Source organism: Pseudophryne corroboree, chromosome 2, assembly GCF_028390025.1.
Source record: "Pseudophryne corroboree isolate aPseCor3 chromosome 2, aPseCor3.hap2, whole genome shotgun sequence".
NCBI classification, from domain to species: Eukaryota; Metazoa; Chordata; class Amphibia; order Anura; family Myobatrachidae; genus Pseudophryne; species Pseudophryne corroboree.
The window spans coordinates 965,415,625-965,435,914 of record NC_086445.1 but is presented as its reverse complement, the minus strand read 5'-3'; the positions used below and the strand labels follow the sequence as shown (position 1 = coordinate 965,435,914).

The 20,290-nt window shown below is 45.5% G+C and overlaps 1 long non-coding RNA gene across 1 annotated transcript in view; it reads right to left on the bottom strand.

Moving 5' to 3' along the window:
• The window catches only part of LOC135050156 (uncharacterized), an 876,439-nt gene that overhangs the window by 331,472 nt on the left and 524,677 nt on the right, over positions 1-20,290 (bottom strand). The window lies entirely within an intron of this gene.

Here is a 20,290-nt window from a genome sequence, read left to right as displayed (position 1 = left end):
TTCACATCAATATCCTGGAACTAAGGGCCATATACAACGCCCTAAGTCAAGCGGAGACCCTGCTTCGCGACCAACCGGATCTGATTCAGTCAGACAATACCATCAAAACCGCCAAGGCGGCACAAGGAGCAGGGTGGCGATGGTAGAAGCCACCAGAATTCTTCGCTGGGCGGAGAATCACGTAAGCGCACTGTCAGCAGTGTTCATTCCAGGAGTGGACAACTGGGAAGCAGACATCCTTAGCAGGCACGACCTCCACCCGGGAGAGTGGGGACTTCATCAAGAAGTCTTCATGCAGATTGCAAGTCGGTGGGAACTGCCACAGGTGGACATGATGGCATCCCGCCTCAACAAAAAGCTGCAGAGATATTGCGCCAGGTCAAGAGACCCTCAGGTGATAGCTGTGGACGCACTGGTGACACCGTGGGTGTTCCCGTCGGTCTATGTATTTCCTCCTCTTCCTCTCATACCCAAGGTGCTGAGAATCATAAGAAAAGAGGAGTGAGAACAATACTCTTTGTTCCGGATTGGCCAAGAAGGACTTGGTATCCAGATCTGCAAGAAATGCTCACAGAGGACCCGTGGCCTCTGCCTCTAAGACAGGACTTGTGCAACAGGGGCCCTGTCTGTTCCAAGACTTACCGCGGCTGCGTTTGACGGCATGGCGGTTGAACGCCGGATCCTAGCAGAAAAAGGCATTCCGGATGAGGTCATTCCTACGCTGATAGAGGCTAGGAAGGATGTGACGGCTCAACATTATCACCGTATATGGCGAAAATATGTTGCTTGGTGTGAGGCCAGGAATGCCCCTACGGAGGAATTCCAGCTGGGCCGTTTCATTCCCTTCCTACAGTCGGGAGTGGCTTTGGGCCTGAAATTGGGTTCCATTAAGCTCCAGATTTCGGTCCTATCCATTTTCTTTCAAAAAGAACTGGCTTCTCTTCCTGAAGTTCAGACGTTGTAAAGGGAGTGCTGCATATTCAGCCCCCTTTTGTGCCTCCAGTGGCACCTTGGGATCTTAACGTGGTGTTGAGTTTCCTGAAGTCACACTGGTTTGAGCCACTCAAAACCGTGGAGTTAAAATTTATCACGTGGAAGGTGGTCATGCTATTAGCCTTGGCTTCAGCTAGGCGTGTGTCAGAATTAGCGGCTTTGTCACATAAAAGCCCCTATCTGGTTTTCCATATGGACAGGGCAGAATTGCGGACCCGTCCACAATTTCTGCCAAAAGTGGTGTCATCTTTTCATATGAACCAACCTATTGTGGTGCCTGTGGCTACTCGTGACTTGGAGGATTCCGAGTTGCTGGATGTGGTCAGGGCTTTGAAGGTTTATGTAGCCAGAATGGCTAGAGTCAGGAAAACTGAGTCGCTGTTTTTTCTGTATGCATTCAACAAGCTGGGTGCTCCTGCTTCAAAGCAAACTATTGCTCGCTGGATCTGTAACACGATTCAGCAGGCTCATTCTGCGGCTGGATGGCCGCTTCCAAAATCAGTAAAAGCCCACTGCACAAGGAAGGTGGGCTCTTTTTGGGCGGCTGCCCGAGGGGTCTCGGCATTACAGCTTTGCCGAGCAGCTACTTGGTCAGGTTCAAACACTTTTGCAAAGTTTTACAAGTTTGATACCATGGCTGAGGAGGACCTTGTGTTTGCTCATTCGGTGCTGCAGAGTCATCCGCACTCTCCCGCCCGTTTGGGAGCTTTGGTATAATCCCCATGATCCTTACGGAGTCCCCAGCATCCACTAGGACGTTAGAGAAAATAAGATTTTACTTACCGGTAAATCTATTTCTCGTAGTCCGTAGTGGATGCTGGGCGCCCGTCCCAAGTGCGGACTTCTTCTGCAATACTTGTATATAGTTATTGCTTAAATAAGGGTTATGTTGTGGTTGCATCAGGGTTGATCTGATGCTCCGTTGTTATTCATACTGTTAACTGGGTAAGTTTATCACAAGTTATACGGTGTGATTGGTGTGACTGGTATGAGTCTTGCCCTGGATTCCAAAATCCTTTCCTTGTACTGTCAGCTCTTCCGGGCACAGTTTCTCTAACTGAGGTCTGGAGGAGGGACATAGAGGGAGGAGCCAGAGCACACCAGTATCCAAATTCTTTCTTAAAGTGCCCTGTCTCCTGCGGAGCCCCTCTATTCCCCATGGTCCTTACAGAGTCCCCAGCATCCACTACGGACTACGAGAAATAGATTTACCGGTAAGTAAAATCTTATTTTTACCTACTGAATGGAAGTAAATCAACAAGCCTAAGAGAAGGAAGTATTTACAAATATCAATCGGCTGAGATTTCATAGAGCAGTTTTCCTATATGACTAATTACGCCAAGGTAGTGTTTATATTACACAGAGTACGGGGTCAAGTGGCCTTGGCTTAAATAAAATTGCTGTAACTAAGCCTTCAGTAAGTGGCTCTTGTAGAATCTCACTGCAACCTTTTATTTGCACTAACGTACAAAGAATCAATACACGCTCATTTTCCTATAGATCAGACAATCCTTGAAAATATAAGCCTCCCTTTCACAATGTGTCCACTTTACTCACAACTTAAACTTCACATAAAAGATAAAGTGACTTTTTATGTTTACAGTTAAGAAATATGATATGAGTGAGACTGAAGCCTCAACATCCAGAACTTCAGATAAAGAAAAACACTGCAATATTTCCAGTTTTACGGGTCTATTTACTAATAGGCTTTGATAACAATGATTTTCTATTCTATTTGTATCACAGTGATAGAAAATGTATTATTGCTGCAATTTATCTATAAAATATTGAGAGATACCCAACTGCCCTGTAACACTGGCAGACAATAGCTTCTCCGGCTTCACCGGATGATATATCTACACTGTCTAGTTAGACCGTCAATAGGATGGCACCATATGGTCAGCACCCATCAGGACGACAGGTACAAAAGAACGACAGGTACTAAAGGTTGGCAGATGAAAGGTCGACACTGCTTAAGGTTGACAGGTACAAAAGTTCGACATGTTCAAAAGGTCGACATAACAATGATCGACACACAAATTGTCAACATGTGTTTTTTTTTTTGTTTTTTTTTACGTTTTCCCAACATTTGCTTGATTTACTATTCACTTGGACTATAGTTGGGAACCGGTGACGTGCGGTGATGTGAATAGCTGGGGAGGCACACATGGGAATGGATCTGAATGCTAGGAGCCTGTCTCACCCCCTACTCACTGTAACTTTCCCGTCACTACACTAAGATACAGTGTCCACTGAGTCTCCTACCTGCATCCCTGTGTCTTCTCTTGCTGCTGCTGACTGAGCTCTGACTACAGTGCACTTTCTGGTCACATGACACATCCAAGTGTCCATCAGTGCACAAGGCCCACCCCCACACTCAGAGGCATGTCTCTATTAGCTCCGCCACCCCAGCTCTGCAAAGCAGTGTCTGACTGTAGAAACGAGGCAGAGCTGTTGCTGCCTCATTTCTCGTCTTCCTGCAGCTCCTGGGATCTCCACAAAGCAGGTGAGGGTTAGCTATAACAAGGATTACAATAAACAAATAAGATGTTTATGTTATAAATATCTTCTTTGTATAATTCTAATCATTTTTATATAAAATCTCAGGAATTTGACAGGGAGTATGACAGGGGAGGCTCTGCCTACCCTGACTACACATACCTGTTGGAAACTTGCCCGTAGCCCACAAGAGTCTACGTTTCTACTGATGGTGGTAACAGAACATGAAATATACAAGATGCGGCTAAAACCCTCCCAAAAACACCATTGTTCCGAAAATACAATACACATAGGCCCTCATTCCGAGTTGATCGCTCGCTAGCTGCTTTTAGCAGCAGTGCAAACGCTAGGCCGCCGCCCTCTGGGAGTGTATCTTAGCTTAGCAGAAGTGCGAATGAAAGGTTCGCAGCATTGCTACAAAATAAGATTGTGCAGTTTCAGAGTAGCTCGAGACTTACTCCTACCTAGTGATCACTTCAGACTGCTTCGTTCCGGGTTTGACGTCACAAACACGCCCTGCGTTCGGCCAGCCACTCCCCTGTTTCCCCAGCCACTCCTGCGTTTTTATCGGGCACGCCTGCGTTTTTACACACACTCCCTGAAAACGGTCAGTTACTTCCCAGAAACACCCACTTCCTGTCAATCACTCAACGATTAGCAGTGCGACTGAAAAGCGTCGCTAGACCTTGTGTAAAACTGCATAGTATTGTGTGAAAGTACGTCGCGCGTGTGCACTGCGCACCATATGCATGCGCAGAAATGCCGCTTTTTGACCTAATCGCCACGCTGCGACCGAAAGCAGCTAGCGATCAACTCGGAATGACCCCCTAAAAGTGAACCATGGCAGAAATATAAACGTAAATACACATATATTACAGGGACAGACAGGAAGTGACAAGTACAAGGGAAAGGGTAGGGCATCTCGCTGTATGTTGGAGAAGCAGGCAGTAGTGAGTCATAGGGGAAGGTAGCCAGTGATGAAGAATTCAATTGTGCAAGATAACGTGCGGTGAAAGAGGAAAAAGAGATGAGAAGCAATGTTAAGAATAGACTAGTGCAAGGAGACGATTACAGTAACCAAGGCAGGAGATGATGAGAGCATGGGTAATGATTTTAGTGGCAGATTGGATAAGGAAGCAGCAGGACTGAGAGATGGCCTGAATGTTGGGAGAAAACGAGAGAGTGGGATCAAGGATATAACAGAGGAAGTAGATACAGGGACAGAGCACACCCCTAGGAGGCGCCTGATGCGCTAATACAAAACATCATCAGATTGCACTACATAACTGTTGAGCCTGTTGGAAAATACCTGCACAGCCCCGACTCTGTAAAACACGCCAGGGGTCTGGATGCAGATGGTCTGCCTAGGGGACAATGGTCTCAAGCAATGAGAAGTTTTATCATGAGTGGCTTTCAGCTGCAATCTACAGTCCATTGCATTTACGCTTCAGGGACATTGATCCATCACACCATGTAAAGTGATCTGTGTACAAATCATCACAGGACTGTGGAGAACTGCAGAAGTGTGACTTTACTAGTTGCAAGTCATGCTGAACAATGGCTGCTAAAGAAATTACTGCACAAGTGGATGGCAGTGATGCAACTTCTGCCATCCACATACAGCATACATCTACAAACAGGATGTCACGTTTTGCAATGCCTGTCTCTGGCGTGGGTGTCCACGACACCCATAGAGTGGCAATAGATCCTGTGGCAAGTGCAGCGAGCCTGCAAGGGGCTTTGTTGCGCTCACCCCCCTGCCAACATTCTAGCGGCCGGGAGCCCAGCGTCGGTATGCTGACCGCCGGGACCCCGGCTACCGGCATTCCATAGCCAACGCCTGTTTATACTTTATACTTCAAACAGAGTGGAGCATACGTCCCTATGGGAGCCGCAGATGTCTGGAAACAGAGCTGCTTGCAGCATCTGGGGAGAGGGAGCCATCCATTGCAGCAGCTGGGAAGGAGAGGTAGTGGCGATCCCCACGGCAGCCGGGAAAGGCAATGAGAAGGAAGTGCACTGACTGGCACCTGTCCACAATAGAGCTATCGCTGCTCTGGGGAACAAGATCCTGCAGAGCCGGTAAGAAGGAGCTGAGCTCCAGCACACTGTGAAAGTTATGTTACTTGGGGCATGTGGGCTCCTGAGTAATGGGATCGCATGGCGTCGTCCCTGAACCTATTTCTCTGTACTCATCTGTGACCCCCCATATCATGTTCAGGTGATTCTCTGGAAATATGGAGAAGGTGCAATATTTCCAAAGTACTCACCAGAAATATGCCAGATGCGTACAAGGTAGATGAGTCTTTTGGGGGAGATGTATCAAAGCTAGGAGATTAATTACTAAACAATCAGCTCCTAATTGTCATTTTTTCCAAACGCAGCCTGTAAAATGACAAAGGCTGATTGGTTGGTACTTTATCTCTCTCCACTTTATCTCCCTCCTACGTTTGATGTATCAACCCCTTTCTCACCTACAGAGAATGCACCATATCATTTCTGCGCTTGTGCCAAGGCACCCAAACATCTGTATAGGAGACCCCTCATGTCAAGCATTACCTTGTTACTTGCTTGCATCAAGTTCTCCATCTACTTGGTAGCTATAAATATTCGCGTTTATCGGTGAGAACACGAACACCACACAAACTGGGAGGAGCTTGCTCACTGTGCTACTGAGACGCTTTCTGTGACATCATCACACTGTCAGAAGATCACACTGGCTCTGAATGATCACGCAAGGTTACTGCCTAAAAATCTTCAGCCTCAACACCACCCTATGCTAACTACTAATTGTTAATAATTATACGCTACAATTAGGCTTTTACTCAGTCCTTACTATTAATTGAGCATTTCTCAAAACAAGACAAGTGCACTTTAAGATAAGAGTTCATTCAATTTGAAAAGCCTACTTAACGAAACCTAAGCTACAAAAAAAAAAAAAAACTCAGAGAACAGGTACTACAACCTGTAAGAGCTGTTCTGGTAAATGTTAGATGGATAATATAAAAAAAGGAAAAAAAAAGTTCCCTTTAAATTAATTTCGGATTGCAATAGTCTGAAGCACATACAAACATGTACCATGTAATCGCAGTGCGTGAAGCAAGCGTGTCTTACGTTTTCAGTTCTGCTACCTGTCTTGGGCACATAAACAGACAAACAAAAAAAATCAGACATTAAAAATGACTGCGGTTTCTGCAAGCTTCTGTGTCTGTATAACCACATGCAACATTCCTCACACCAAAGCCAGTTTTCAATACTGCCACCTAGTGGCCTTTATGACTACTGCATATATCAGTCCTACATGCTGTTCTTGGGAGATTGAACCTAGCGAAGAGGGGAAGAGGGTGTCGTTTCGCCATATCATGCATCATTGTGTTACATTGTGCATGATAACACAATGAACCACATCTATACCTTAAGAAATGCAGATATGTATTTTTTTTTAAGTTGTCTCTATATACTGGAAATAACGGTCTACTTTAAGAAAATATGCGATTATCATAATCAACAATCATCTAATTTACTTGGAATAAAGCAGGTCAGATCAGTAAGTAAAAATGAAAGTATGAGATACTTACGTTGGCTGCAGTCGTGCCTTTTTATACCCTCGATTACTTATGAAAGCATGATAGTGAATACATGACTTATCAGCAGAGGGGCTTACTGAAATATTTCCTCCTCAGCACATTCCTTTTTCAAAGATCACTTACTAATTCCCCCACCAGATGGCAGTAACTACACCTCCAAGTTCAGGAACTTGGAAGAACAATGGAGTCCTTTATTCTGGAAAGTTAAGAACTGGGCCCACTTTGACAGGGGAACAGATGTACAGCTATTTAACTCTTTAATGGCCCAGGGACGCCTGCAGCTCAATGACAGTGACTAGTTGTACCCTTGTGATTATTTATAACTAGCGATTATTAGCAGCGTTCTAATAGAAAGCTGAAATAGTGTATTTTGACAAGTGTACATTAGTCATTTTTGACTTGAGAGTAGGTTTCCCTGGAGAGACTTCTCAGAACCTCTAATTAGACATGCCCTTTGCATTCCAGGTCTTCTGTAGATTCCCAGATGTTGTTCTTTACCTTCTTATTTTACACATTTTAAAGTGGAATGAATCCTGTAAACAATATTTGGTTGAAAAAAATCGTTTTATACACATATATACTCTACTATCTATTTTGGACCCAGGACGCTAGCTATTGTATAATAAACGACACTGCAGGTGTTCTTATTTTTCCTCTTTACCTACCACTTCTCTTCTCTCTCCCCTACATCTCCCCATTTCTCTTTGCCCCACTTTTTACCTGCCCCCCCCCCAAACCATTATAGCCTCTCCCTTGTCTCTTCCCCTTTTCATGTCTCTTTCCTATCTTCCGCTCCCTCTTTTCCCACTTATTTTAACTTTCTCCTCTTTCCTCTTTTTACTCTCCCCCCCCCCCCTTATTCCTCCTGTCTCCTTCTCGCTCTCAGTGGCAAACGCAGGATTTGCATGGGGGGGTTTCCAGAACTGGGCGGAACCAATCACGGGGGTGGGGACTGAGGTGACCCAGGATATGCTGGGTCCGTAAAACTAGTGTGTCTGTGTGTGTGTGTGTGTGTGTGTGTGTGTGTGTGTGTGTGTATATATATATATATATATATATATTAGTGATGAGCGGATTCGGTTTTACTCGGTTTTACTCGGTTCTCAAAACGGCATCTTATTGGCTCACGGATGTCACGTGTTTTGGATAGCCAATAAGATGCCGTTTTGAGAACCGAGTAAAACCGAGTAAAACCGAGTAAAACCGAACCTCGCTCATCACTAATTACACACACATATATATATATATATATATATATATACATACATACACACACACATACATATACATGGGTGGTCTTCAGTATGCCGGTGGTCGGGCTCCCGGCGACCAGCATACCGGCGCCGGGAGCCTGACCGCCGGCATACCGACACTTATTCTACCTCGTGGGGGTCCACGACCCCCCTGGAGGGAGAATAGAATAGTGTGGCGCGCGTAGCGTGGCGAGCGCAGCGAGCCCGCAAGGGGCTCATTTGCGCTCGCCACATTGTTGGTAAGCCGGCGGCCGGCCTCCCGGCGCCGGTATGCTGGTCGCCGGGAGGCCGGCCGCCGGGAGATCGTAGTGAACCCATATACACATATACATAGCATATTAAACATGCATACATATATATATATATATATATACACACACACATACAGTACACATATATATATATATATACACATGTATATATATATATATCATATGTGTGTGTGTGTGTGTGTGTGTGTGTGTGTGTGTGTGTGTGTGTGTGTGTGTGTGTGTGTGTTTGTATGTATGTATGTATGTATGTATATACTGTACATGTGTATATATGTAGGCACATGGATATATATGTACTATAATTAAAATAAAGTAAACTTTTATTGCACTTGCAAGTGCCACCAGGAAGACAGCAGGCTGCAGAGGACGCTAGACAGTCATTAATAATACTCATGCAGCTAAAAAAAAAAAAAAAAAAAAATTTTTTTTTTTTTTTTTTTTTTTTTTAGTGGAGGGGGGTTTCTGGGTACTCGGAAACCCCCCCTGGGTGCGCCACTGGCTCTGGCACCCCTACTCTTTTCCCCCCTTATTACTCCTGTCTTTCTCTCCCCTACAACCTCTTCTCTGCCGCTCTATCCCCTTCTTTTATCTCTCCCTCTTTTTGCTCACTTCCTCCCTGTTCTTTCTTGCCCCCTCATCCAGCTCCCACTACATGGATGTTGCTTAAACCCATTCACCTTGCTGTTTCTCCGGATGATTTCAGTTTTCCTTGATGTGACGCCAGCGCCACTGGTGCAAGTGTGAGTTAATCTGCTGCGGGCGGATGGTCAGAAATGGACATTTTGCAGCATTATGTATAATCTATTAGTTGCAGTAAAACTCACAAGTCACAACCCAGGTCAGTAAGAGACATTTACAATGTAATTTGTAATTTATTTTCACTCACAACCTATTTGTTCACTTGGTGCATACATGCGTGCGCCTCTCATCCCCCACAAAAAACTGCGGCCCCCTCTAGCAAGTAGCCAAAATTTGCCCTCTGAAACTTATCTATGTGCCTCATGCCACAAAGCCAAATGTAATCTTTGCATTGGGTCTCAGTTCAAAAAACAAGTAAGACTAGCTCACAGGGGTACAGAGGAACACCCCCCCCCCTCCCCCCGATGGGGACGTGTGCGATCTATCATGATGCCGTAGGCGGGTGTTAATCTCTATTTCAATTTAATTGCGATCGCATTGCTGGGCTGCGCCATATATGCTGGGCATGTGATTGTAGTGGTCGCAGTTTTTGACATTTTTGCAAAAACTACGACCAACTCTGAGGAACCCCCATTGTTCGCTAAATGTAACACCACTGTACAATAACTAATGCTATTGAAAGTGTTCCTGGCCTGGGCACCAGGAGTCTATTCACATAGGCACATCACCGGGAATGTGACGCATTTATGTACCCACTTACATTTCTGATCCACGAATCAAGGCAAGGGCATGCTGATCTCACACATGGGGTGTAGCTAGTTCTGTGCAAGTACTAGGCTACACCACAATTCCCTACAAACACCGGATCATCAGCAATCACGCCAGTGGTAGCTGGCGCTGCGCACAGCACCCACTTAATGGTGCTCTGCACAGGAGATACTTTCCAACTTGCCCACTCCAAATCAGGATTGTACCGGCTAAATTGGGACAGCTGGGAGGTGTGCATAGAATGGTGGCCACACTGACTTGCATTCGATTAAAAAGAGTGATAAGTTCATGAGGCTATGCCCCTTCCCGGATGGCTATGCCTTGTCTCCCAGATGCTCCCTGCCCGCTGTTCACCCTTGAGTGCACAAAATGTAAAATAATGGCTTCACGTGAACTTTAGGGAGAGAGGATTACATTTACTACGCAGAGCTTTTTAAAGTCGCCACATTTTCATCACTTTCGCCGGCTAGATTTAAAGGGGCATTGAATATAACTGGTATTGCCCCTTTAAATATGACGCTTGAAACCTCTGATGGGGCGGCAGCTGTGAAAAGTCCTTACATTTTAACTTGCTGTATACATTATATTTGCGAGCAAAAGTCTATTTATGTGAAGCAACTTGTATTTTAGGTTCAGTGGCCCTTTTGGGATATTTTGGACTATTATCAGATGTTAGTCTCTCTTTACTGAGCGTAGAGATATATAATTTGGTATGTTGGTGGACCTTTACAAATGTCTGTAGGTACGGTATTGTAGGTGTACTAACACTACCGTTCTTCTTCCTAAAAAATATTCTGTAAATAATCTCCGATGGGTGAAACGAGGTGAAGACAGAATCTCCTTTAGTGCTCTTACTCAAGCACACAATGCCTTTACTACACTCCAGGACAAATGGTCTCTCATATCGTCGCCACGCTACAGATCCCCATCCAAGGCCGGACCTAGGGGGGGGGCGAAGGGGGCGACCGCCCCCCCCCCCCCCCCCCAACACAGTCATAGCCACGCCCACTTTTGAGCAGAAGAGAGCTCTCCGGGGAGAGCCTGAGGCAGAACGATGTGCTGCAACTTATACTACAGCAGCACAGAGGAGCCAGGAGAGCAAGGGTTACAGAGCATTTGCCCCTCACTTGCTGGTGTGTGGGTACTAGGGCTAATAAATACAATTACCCCGTAACACAGTCACATGTACATAGAACAATCACAAAGCTCTATCTCAGTCTCACTCAAAAAGTTCGGTCAGAATTGAGAGAGGAGGAGTTAGTATTGCAGATGGGAGGAGTTGGGACTGTAGAGGGAGGAGTCAAGATGAAACAGTAAACCGCCCCCCCTAAAGAAAAGTCTAGATCCGTCCCTGTCCCCATCCTATAACACCACGGACCGGAAACGTTATAAAGACACAGGGCCATCTTAACAGCAGTGTAGGCCCCGGGGCACAGCAATGCACTGGGGCCCCTACCCATCCTGCAGTGGTAGGGGTGGAGGTGCTATCAGCGGCAGCTTTGCTGTCCTGCGGGTGGTAGGGGTGTTCTATCTTCCGCTCAGCATGCAGGACCTGGAGCAGTAATATCTGCTAATTACTCCTTTACTGCACAGATGGTGGGAGATGGGGCAGGAGGGAGAACACTAAACTGTAGAAGCGGGCATTGGGCAGAATGAAGGGGCCCTGGTACAGTACATGACTCCCAGGGTGGTAGGGGGTGTTTAATAATCAGCGGAGGGGTGGATAGTGGAGTGGGCTTAATATGCATCATTTTCCGGTGGAAGAGCAGCTTGCTTGACCCTACCCCACCACTCACTGATTTTAAATAGAGGGCCCAGCACTCCGGCTTACATATGTGGAATGAGCACACTGAGGTAAGACTCCTACATTTGTTTATTATGGCAGTCAATATTGGGGGGATTCTCTGGGGTGCGGGGCTTCCTGGACCACCCGTGGCTGGACACCCCTGGGGCATTGCAATCTAACATTTATTTTAATACACTATGGCACTTATAGTTTGTTTTATATATGTGTAACACTTTCACACCATTCCTTTTCACTCTTCACATTATTCACACATGCAGCAGTAGCTGCTCCTACCTATCTAATTATTTACTTGTATCACTCTTGCGGTGCCCTGGGGTTGTCTGGCTGGGTCGCTTTGGGGTGTCCTGTTCCCCGGACCTGAACCCCTGTAGTTAGTGTTATGGACTTACCCAATGAGAGGCTACCTTGGTGCCGTGGGTAAGCTCATAGCCCTGGCCAGGATTATGCTAAATGCCTCTGGTTATTACAGGTTGAGCTAGTGTGAGATAGTGCACCTGCATCTTTTTCCCTCTGTATATTGTATTAAGTCTCAAGCAGAGTAGCACCTCATTACCTAATTATGGTGTGCAAACTAGCCCCCCCCCCCCTTCCTTTGCAATTGGCTGCAGATATCTCCAGTTCCTAGAAATAGAGTCTTAGCTTTCAATGGGGTTAAAAACTAGAGAGTCCCACCTTTCAGGAGGTGCTGGGGACTTGGGGATCAGAGTTCAGGAGCCAGAGCTTGTCACGATCCAGGTAATTCCTTATCAGTATTTACCTTCCAAATGCCTCCTGAGACTGTCCCAGCGTTCCAAGCCTGGATTCCATCTGCACTGTCTGTGTGCAGCACGCTGCATCTCATTGTCTCAAATCTCTTTACTGTGATTCTGGCAGCATCAGGGTTAAGCTCACATGCAAGTTACAAACAATCTTTCCCTCCAAAAAGCTAACATGGGCGCAGCCATGTTTTCCTAATCACATGTTACCATTCAGCCTATCAGCTGCACTCTACTCTCAGCCTGATTACCCAGCAGCTGCACTCTGGTCTCTGGTTAATCAGCCAGCCAATCCCTGTTTCCCAGCTGGTATAAATATCTTGTTCCTGGGGTGGAAAGATGTCAGTGCTTCAATTGTCTTCAGTGATTCCAGTGTGCAGTTCTCCCATGGACTTTCTCTGCAGTACAGCCTGACTCTGCAGTGTCTCAACATTGCACCTTGCGACTGGCAGTTACCTGACACCGGCTTCCAGCTTCCAGCGGTGCCCTGCCCTGCCAGTAACCATCGGTGTTCCGCCATCGATCCCAAGTCACCATCGGTGTTCCACCATCGATCCCAAGTCACCATCGGTGTTCCGCCATCGATCCCAAGACACCATCGGTGTTCCGCCATCGATCCCAAGTCACCATCAGTGTTCCGTCATCGATCCTAAGTATTCCTCTGAACTGTGTTTAATAAAACCTTTGAACTTTCCCTTGTTGTCGTGGTCACGCCTTCGGGCATTTGTTCTCAAGGTTCCCTGCATGTCCAAGAACCCTGTACTGCCTCCCAGGTACACATATACCTCAGCCCCTACAACTGAGCCTTCCCCCTGGTCAGCACCAGCCCTCAGTTGTGACAGAGCTATTCACCAACCAAAATATAAAACTGCATACCAGGCATGTGGAGCTGGAGCAGGAACCAGCTGTTGGAAGGCTGATATATCTGGTTCAGGGCAGAGTAGAGACAAGCTGCCAGTGTCCACCGAAAGGGGAGAGTCCCAGCTTTTGGAGTATACCCTCAGAAAAACTCTAAGTCAGACAGAACCTGAGATATCAGGCTGGGAAGAGCAATTAACAGGCTTGGATGGGAACCACTGTTAGAAGTCAGATATCTCCGGTTCCCCAGGGTCGATTTTCAAGAATCTGGTACCTCTGGAGAAAGGGGACCCTCAGCAATCAGCCTAGTTACATTATACTCCTGGGGCCCTTGGGCAACTACCCACTGAGCCCTTCCAAAAAGACAGCACTGTAAACACAAGCCTCTGTTTAACGGGTATATTTACTGTAGTCGTACCACAATTCCCTTTATGCTGTACAAAAGTGAACAGTGGAATTTGTATCAAAGCCATTAACAAAATATTTTATTTTAACCTCTGTGATAGCATGTGTATGTCTCCTTGCTGAAGAAACCAATTAATTTGCTCTTTACAATAAACGAGCACGCACAGTTTAATAGCATAATAAATGGGCATAACAAGTCAAGTACAGTATTTATTTTATACAGTTTAAATATAGAATAATTTAATTTATAATTAATTCTATGCCCATGGACAGAACAGAGCACAGTAGTCAGCATGGCTTTACTGAAAATGTGACTGTTGCCTACATATAATAGAGGCAGCTGTTTTGTGGGCTGCAACTGTATTCAAGAAAAGGCAAATAATTTATTAACCCTGATGAGCCATTGCACAACCAGACCCCTTGATTATTACGACCACACCCTAATGTGGCTCCACCCCTTTCCCAATGCTGCCAAGGTAGCATCTACTTTTCCTTCATGGAGAGGATCTGTCCCATAATCCCCAGGGTCCATGTCACTAACTATTTGGAATAGTAACCTGTGGCGGACGAAGCGAGACACCGAGCCCGAAGCGTGGCAAGCAAAGCAAGCCCGCTAGGGTACAATGGTGCATAGATTAAACAAAATAACCTAAAACAAACGGAGAATGGATAAAACATTTACGTGCTGTAAGTTCTCCTCTGCCATCTTGTGCTGTCACTTCCGGGTCCTTTCCACGAGGGGAAAATAGACACAACCATGCTGCCATCTGCTATCATTGGAAAGCATTGGCCATGTGAATCACCACCAGCAAAGCCAGAATTCTAAGAGCTAGCCAGGAGCTACGAGAGGACTATACCTGCTCTTCCACCATAGCTGCTAAAAATTTGGGCCATACAGTAGATTATAATTACATAATAAACGCAAACATGCCACCAAACCAGGAACATTTACCAGTTAACACCTATTTTCCTGAAGGAAGGGGCTAGCACTGTTTCCTCCTATTTATAAAGCGGACAGAGCAGATAAATCGTAGAACTCTCCTACGCATGGTATTTTGGGGCACAAAATTAGCTGTGATGTTGGTGGGCAGAGACTGTCATTTCCTCTATAAATATTGGTGGTGGGAGCAGGATGGCATTATCGCGTGGGATGCAAACATTTCAGGGAAAGCCCAGCTCACTGCAGTCACACCCCATGCAATCTGCGAGTGCCTAATCTAATGGCATTATTGCAAAATTATGGCAGTATATGACAATTATTTTGCTCCTCGACAATGTTAGTGTTGTATGTAAACATGTAAATATAATGCAGTTCCTTCTTGTAGACTCCAGGTGGCACTATTGCTATTGCTGTGTCTTGAACACATATGACTAATTATACCCCCCAGTGCCTAACCCTAAGCCCCCCCCCCCCCCCCATACTATCGGGATGTTGGCTGTCGCTGTTCCAACGCCGGTCTCCCGAGTGTTGTTGGGGTTCCGGCGTCAGTCACACGCATACCATATTTAGCAGGACAAAGACTGCATTTTATAAAATAAAATAAGTTTTGAATGATTTATCATTCAGATCAGGCCACAGCAGTGGAGATTTGTGTGCAACAAATTATAAACGCTGTTCTACATTTTCAAGCTGCTGTGATATAGCATTTACTTGTTTTATTTTCATTTCCTGGCAAGTAGAATTTCTCTAAATAGCAAAATCATCTGTCGTTAATGATTTGAAAAATGAAAACATACTGTTACTGAACTGGCTGTGCATAGTGTGATGCCGACACAACAAACGCAATCTCGAGTCGAGAGTCTGAGACCTAACAGCTGCAAAATGTATCGGTCACAATAATCTATCACATGTTCCTCTAAGTCTTCTTCTAAATCAGAAACGGCTTCTGCATCTATTGTGCCAAGTATTTCTGCCACTGGAATGTACCAACATTATTATACTCTCTCACCAAAACCTCCGCATAATGGAATTTTATCTGAACCTCTGTCAAGTAAATCCCAGCTTGGAAAACAAATCAAGTTAATTGGATACAAACCTGGTTAAATGATATATTAGGAAAACATAAAGCTACTAGCAGTCAAATTTGTGCGGTCGGGGCTGATATGTTACACACGTGAGACCTGCACTGAAGACTGGGCCAGTCGCTTAACCAAACCAGCAATTTGAGGATGGTAGATTGACACTGTATTGGTCGACATGGTGTTCACATAACATGGCATATACAAAATTTGGCTTTCAAAAACCCCCACAAAAAAACCTGTGTCGACCATTTTTGTGTCGACCATTGTCATATCAACCTTTTCACCCTTTTGACCTTTTGTACCTGTCAACCGTAACCACTGCCGACCTTTAAGCTGTTGACCCTTTGTTCCTGTCGACCTTTTTATTTACCTGGCAACCTGATACATGTCGACCATCTGGTGTTGACCTACAGTATTATCTGCCTATCTAAACATTGTAGATCTAGCGATATAATGTTCTGTTGGAACAGAGGTATGCCCTGTAAATAGGATGGGGCACCAAGGGGTGTTTGCCCACAGGCTCCAATCATGTCAATCTGGCTCTTATCGGAATCTGTACTCATTGACTTAGGTACATTTAACCCTCAAACTCATCTACTCTACGTAGCATAGCCATACTGTTGACTTGAGCAATGTTTAAATTAACCACTACAAATAAATGGGTCGCCATCACTATTAATTCCCCTCCAACTTCCCTGAACTAGAAAGCATTGTTACTTGGAGAGGTGGAACCATTATGTGGGACAGCACCATTTAATATTACATATGATAGAGTCCTATGACAATCCTGTCACCATTAGCCTTTACAGGCAGTGATACAGCACACCTCAATTAATCAATATGTTCTATATAGTTTGGAGTACTGACCCTCATAAGTACGACCAGTGATGTTATTTCAACTAATACTGTAGTTCTGTAGATGGAAGAGGGAGGAGATGCCACTTTACACTTTAGTTTTTCCACTACCATGCTGTAGACTCGAGTCAGGGTAAGACGGAATAACTAAAGCATCTTTCTAAATGTAACGCAGCTGTCTCCTGGAATCTGAAGAGGATCACTTGTTATTTTTCATTATTTGATTCAATTAACAATGAGTTATGTCTGCGCCTAATCTCAAGTACCTATGGTCTATTTACTAAGCCTTTGATGGAGATAAAGTACCAGCCAATAAAGTACCAACCAACCAGCTCCTAACTGCTATGTCACAGGCTGGGTTTAACAATAGCAGTTAGGAGCTGGTTGGTTGGTTGGTTGGTTGGTTGGTTGGTTGGTTGATTATTTATCTCCATGTACTTTATCTCCATCCAAGGCTTAGTAAATAGACCCCATATATATGTCAGGTAACCATCCTATATCCTCTGCTTCCCTTTGTTCTGCAGCATAACAATAAGTGTTATTGACACTACAGGAATAATAACTGCAGCCCCATCATGTACTTCACGAATATTCATTTTAAGAATAACACAATAAACAGACTTTGTGATACATTTCACAAGCAGGAGATTGATAATAACTCTCCTGTTCTTAAATATCTTTAGCTCTGTGCCGGAGTGAAAACCTTAAAAGTAGGCTGGCCATAAGATCCAGAGATACGAGTCGAGAACCCGACGATGCAGACCATGGACCCGTCACGGGCTGCGATTATTCGCAGATGGCGATCACTTCACTAATTCCATTATACCCCTTTCACATCTCCAATGCCAGATCCCACCCGGGAATTGGAAACGGGTCCTTCCCTGGTGGGATCTGGTATTGGAGACTCTCCTACCCCTTTCGCTGGCTTCCAGACCCAGTAATATGCCAGGTCGGTAGCCATAGCGGCAGGGGGCGGAGCCGGCGGCGGGGGCGGAGGTGGCGCTGGGAGATGAGCTCATCTCTGCGACGACTCTCCCTATCTAGTAAACGGGTCCTGGGTCGAATCAACCCGGGAATCCGTTTATGCAGCCACTGACCTGGTATTCAACCCTGAGAATAACGCTGCTTATAACCCGGGTTGGAATTCGGACATGGCGTTTTTACACTGCAAACTGACCCGTGTCGACTTGGCAATATGGTGGGTCGATACCGGGTTATTTGTGCGGTGTGAAAGTGGTATTAGGAATTAATGGAGAGATCGCTGGCTGTGAATAGTACTAGCGTACCACCAGTGGCAGAACATTAGTGGGAGCGATGCTGGATCGCCCATCTCTCTGAGGCGCTGCTACACCCCTGGAGGCCTCTTCCTTTTAAGAGCACAGAAAAAAGCGTGGGAGGCTAGTTCACCATTGACAGACCTAAATATATTTTACCGTTGGGTCCTGTGACTAATATTTCTGGCTAAAAGTTCTCAAAAGTGAAGAGGGCGACGGTTTGTTGCAACCACTCTACTGAAGAACAATTTTCCTGCATTACATTTGCCACGCACTGTCACAAATTCTAATCGCCATTTCATACATCCCCAGGAGATGGCGCTCATGTCTTCATGAACAAGGTACAATAAGGCAGTTTCAGGCAATTTGTACCATTTTGGTAACAAGCTGTAAGTGTAGACATGTACTCTGTACACAGGCCTGATTCAGAGTTAGGAGCAAGTCCAAAACAATGAAGCCACTTGCACCTTGGCTAAACCATGTTGCCCTGCAGGTGGGGCAGATTTAACATGTGCTGAGAGAGGTTGTCAAGGATGAGTGCTTGCTGAATTCTGAATTACAGTGTAAAAATAAAACTGTCTAGTATTTGCTAGCTATATGCAAAAGCAGACAGTATTTATCCTGCATGCAAAACAATAAAAGCATCCCAACATGGTTAGAGCCAAATTGTTAATTTACATCATAGTTGCCGGAACAGCATAGGGCAGTGGGGGCAGGGTGGAGGCATGGCATAGGAGGTGACCCACGGTTCCATCATGGCCAAGTCCCTGCTATACAATGCCAAGATAGTGAGGAACGTGGCTACGATGTCCCACCCATTTCACTTGGAAATTGGGTGGCGGGTAGCGGCTGGCCTTGGGAGACTTGCTCACCCTTCCAGGTGGCCGGGAGCACCACCCAGTTTTCGGGAGCCTCCCGGACAATCCGAAAGAGTAGGCAAGTTCGATTTGCATGCTGCCTGAGAGGCAATTACACTGCTCCCTGCACAGAGATTTATAAAAGTGTGTGTGTATACTGTATATATATATATATATATATATATATATATACACACACACACATTTAACACTCTAAAGTGCACATAACGTTTAACACCCATTTTTATCTTATAAAAAATGTAATCTCAAGTCTGAGATGTTGTCGTCTATGCTGGAGGTAACAGCCGGCAATGTTTCTTCTGGCACCGGACTGGGGCAGGAGAGAGACCTCTGAGTTCATAATAACATGATAGATGTGAGTGGAGGGGGGAGCCCTGAGAACCTCCCTGGTAGGTTCTGCCCATGTAAGATAATAAGGGATCCAGTGCACAAAGGTTGGACAGAGACTCATTAGAGCGGCCATACAGTCTGCACACAGCGCAGTCATTATCTGGGTTAAGAAAATATTCATGAGGATTAAGCATTTAGGCTGAACAGGAATGTAGTGTCTGCTGCACCCAAATTCCATCTTGTGCGAACTGTGAGCACTGTGGATCTCATTCAGGTCTGGTTGTATCTGCGTCCCAGTATGTTGGTCAGTACTTTGTGCATGCGCAGGATCCATTCTGTGCATGCACGAATGGGTCCTGCAACACAGGACGCAGTACGCAGCAAACTGTAAGTGATCGACAGTCTGATACCATTTGGAGGTGGGGGCGGGGGCTGCGATGGCGTGCGTTTGTGAAAATGGAAGTTTGTCACTGCCATTTAGGGGGAGGGAAGAGGCCAAAATCTCCGTTACTGGATGGAGATTTCCTGGCATCTTACACAGATCTGCAAGGGACGGACTGCACAACCCCATGGGTGCCGCAAGACGCCCGAAGGTGTTGCAGCGATCTAGGATGCAGGTCGGATCACTACTGCAGCAGGAGGTGTCTACTCAATAGACGCCTCCTGCTGCATCACCATACAGAGCTTCCAAGGAAGCAGCAGCGATAGCAACTCCATCCACATCTGAATGAGGCTCATAGGGATTAATGATCCCTTTAAATAAAATACCTCCAGGATTAATGATCCCTTTAAATAAAATACCTCCAGGATTAATGATCCCTTTAAATAAAATACCTCCAGGATTAATGATCCCTTTAAATAAAATACCTCCAGGATTAATGATCCCTTTAAATAAAATACCTCCAGGTTGAAGTAGTATGTATCGCAATGAATATCTTACTTATATCTGGAAGACTCCCGAATTTAATGGAATGCTCTTGGTCCCTTTGGATGAATAGGCCCCATTCCCACATCACACCAAGTTTGCATCGAGAATGGTCATGGGCCCACCCACTTCTGCACGACGGGGGTGGCATCAGGCACCACGCCTCCTGC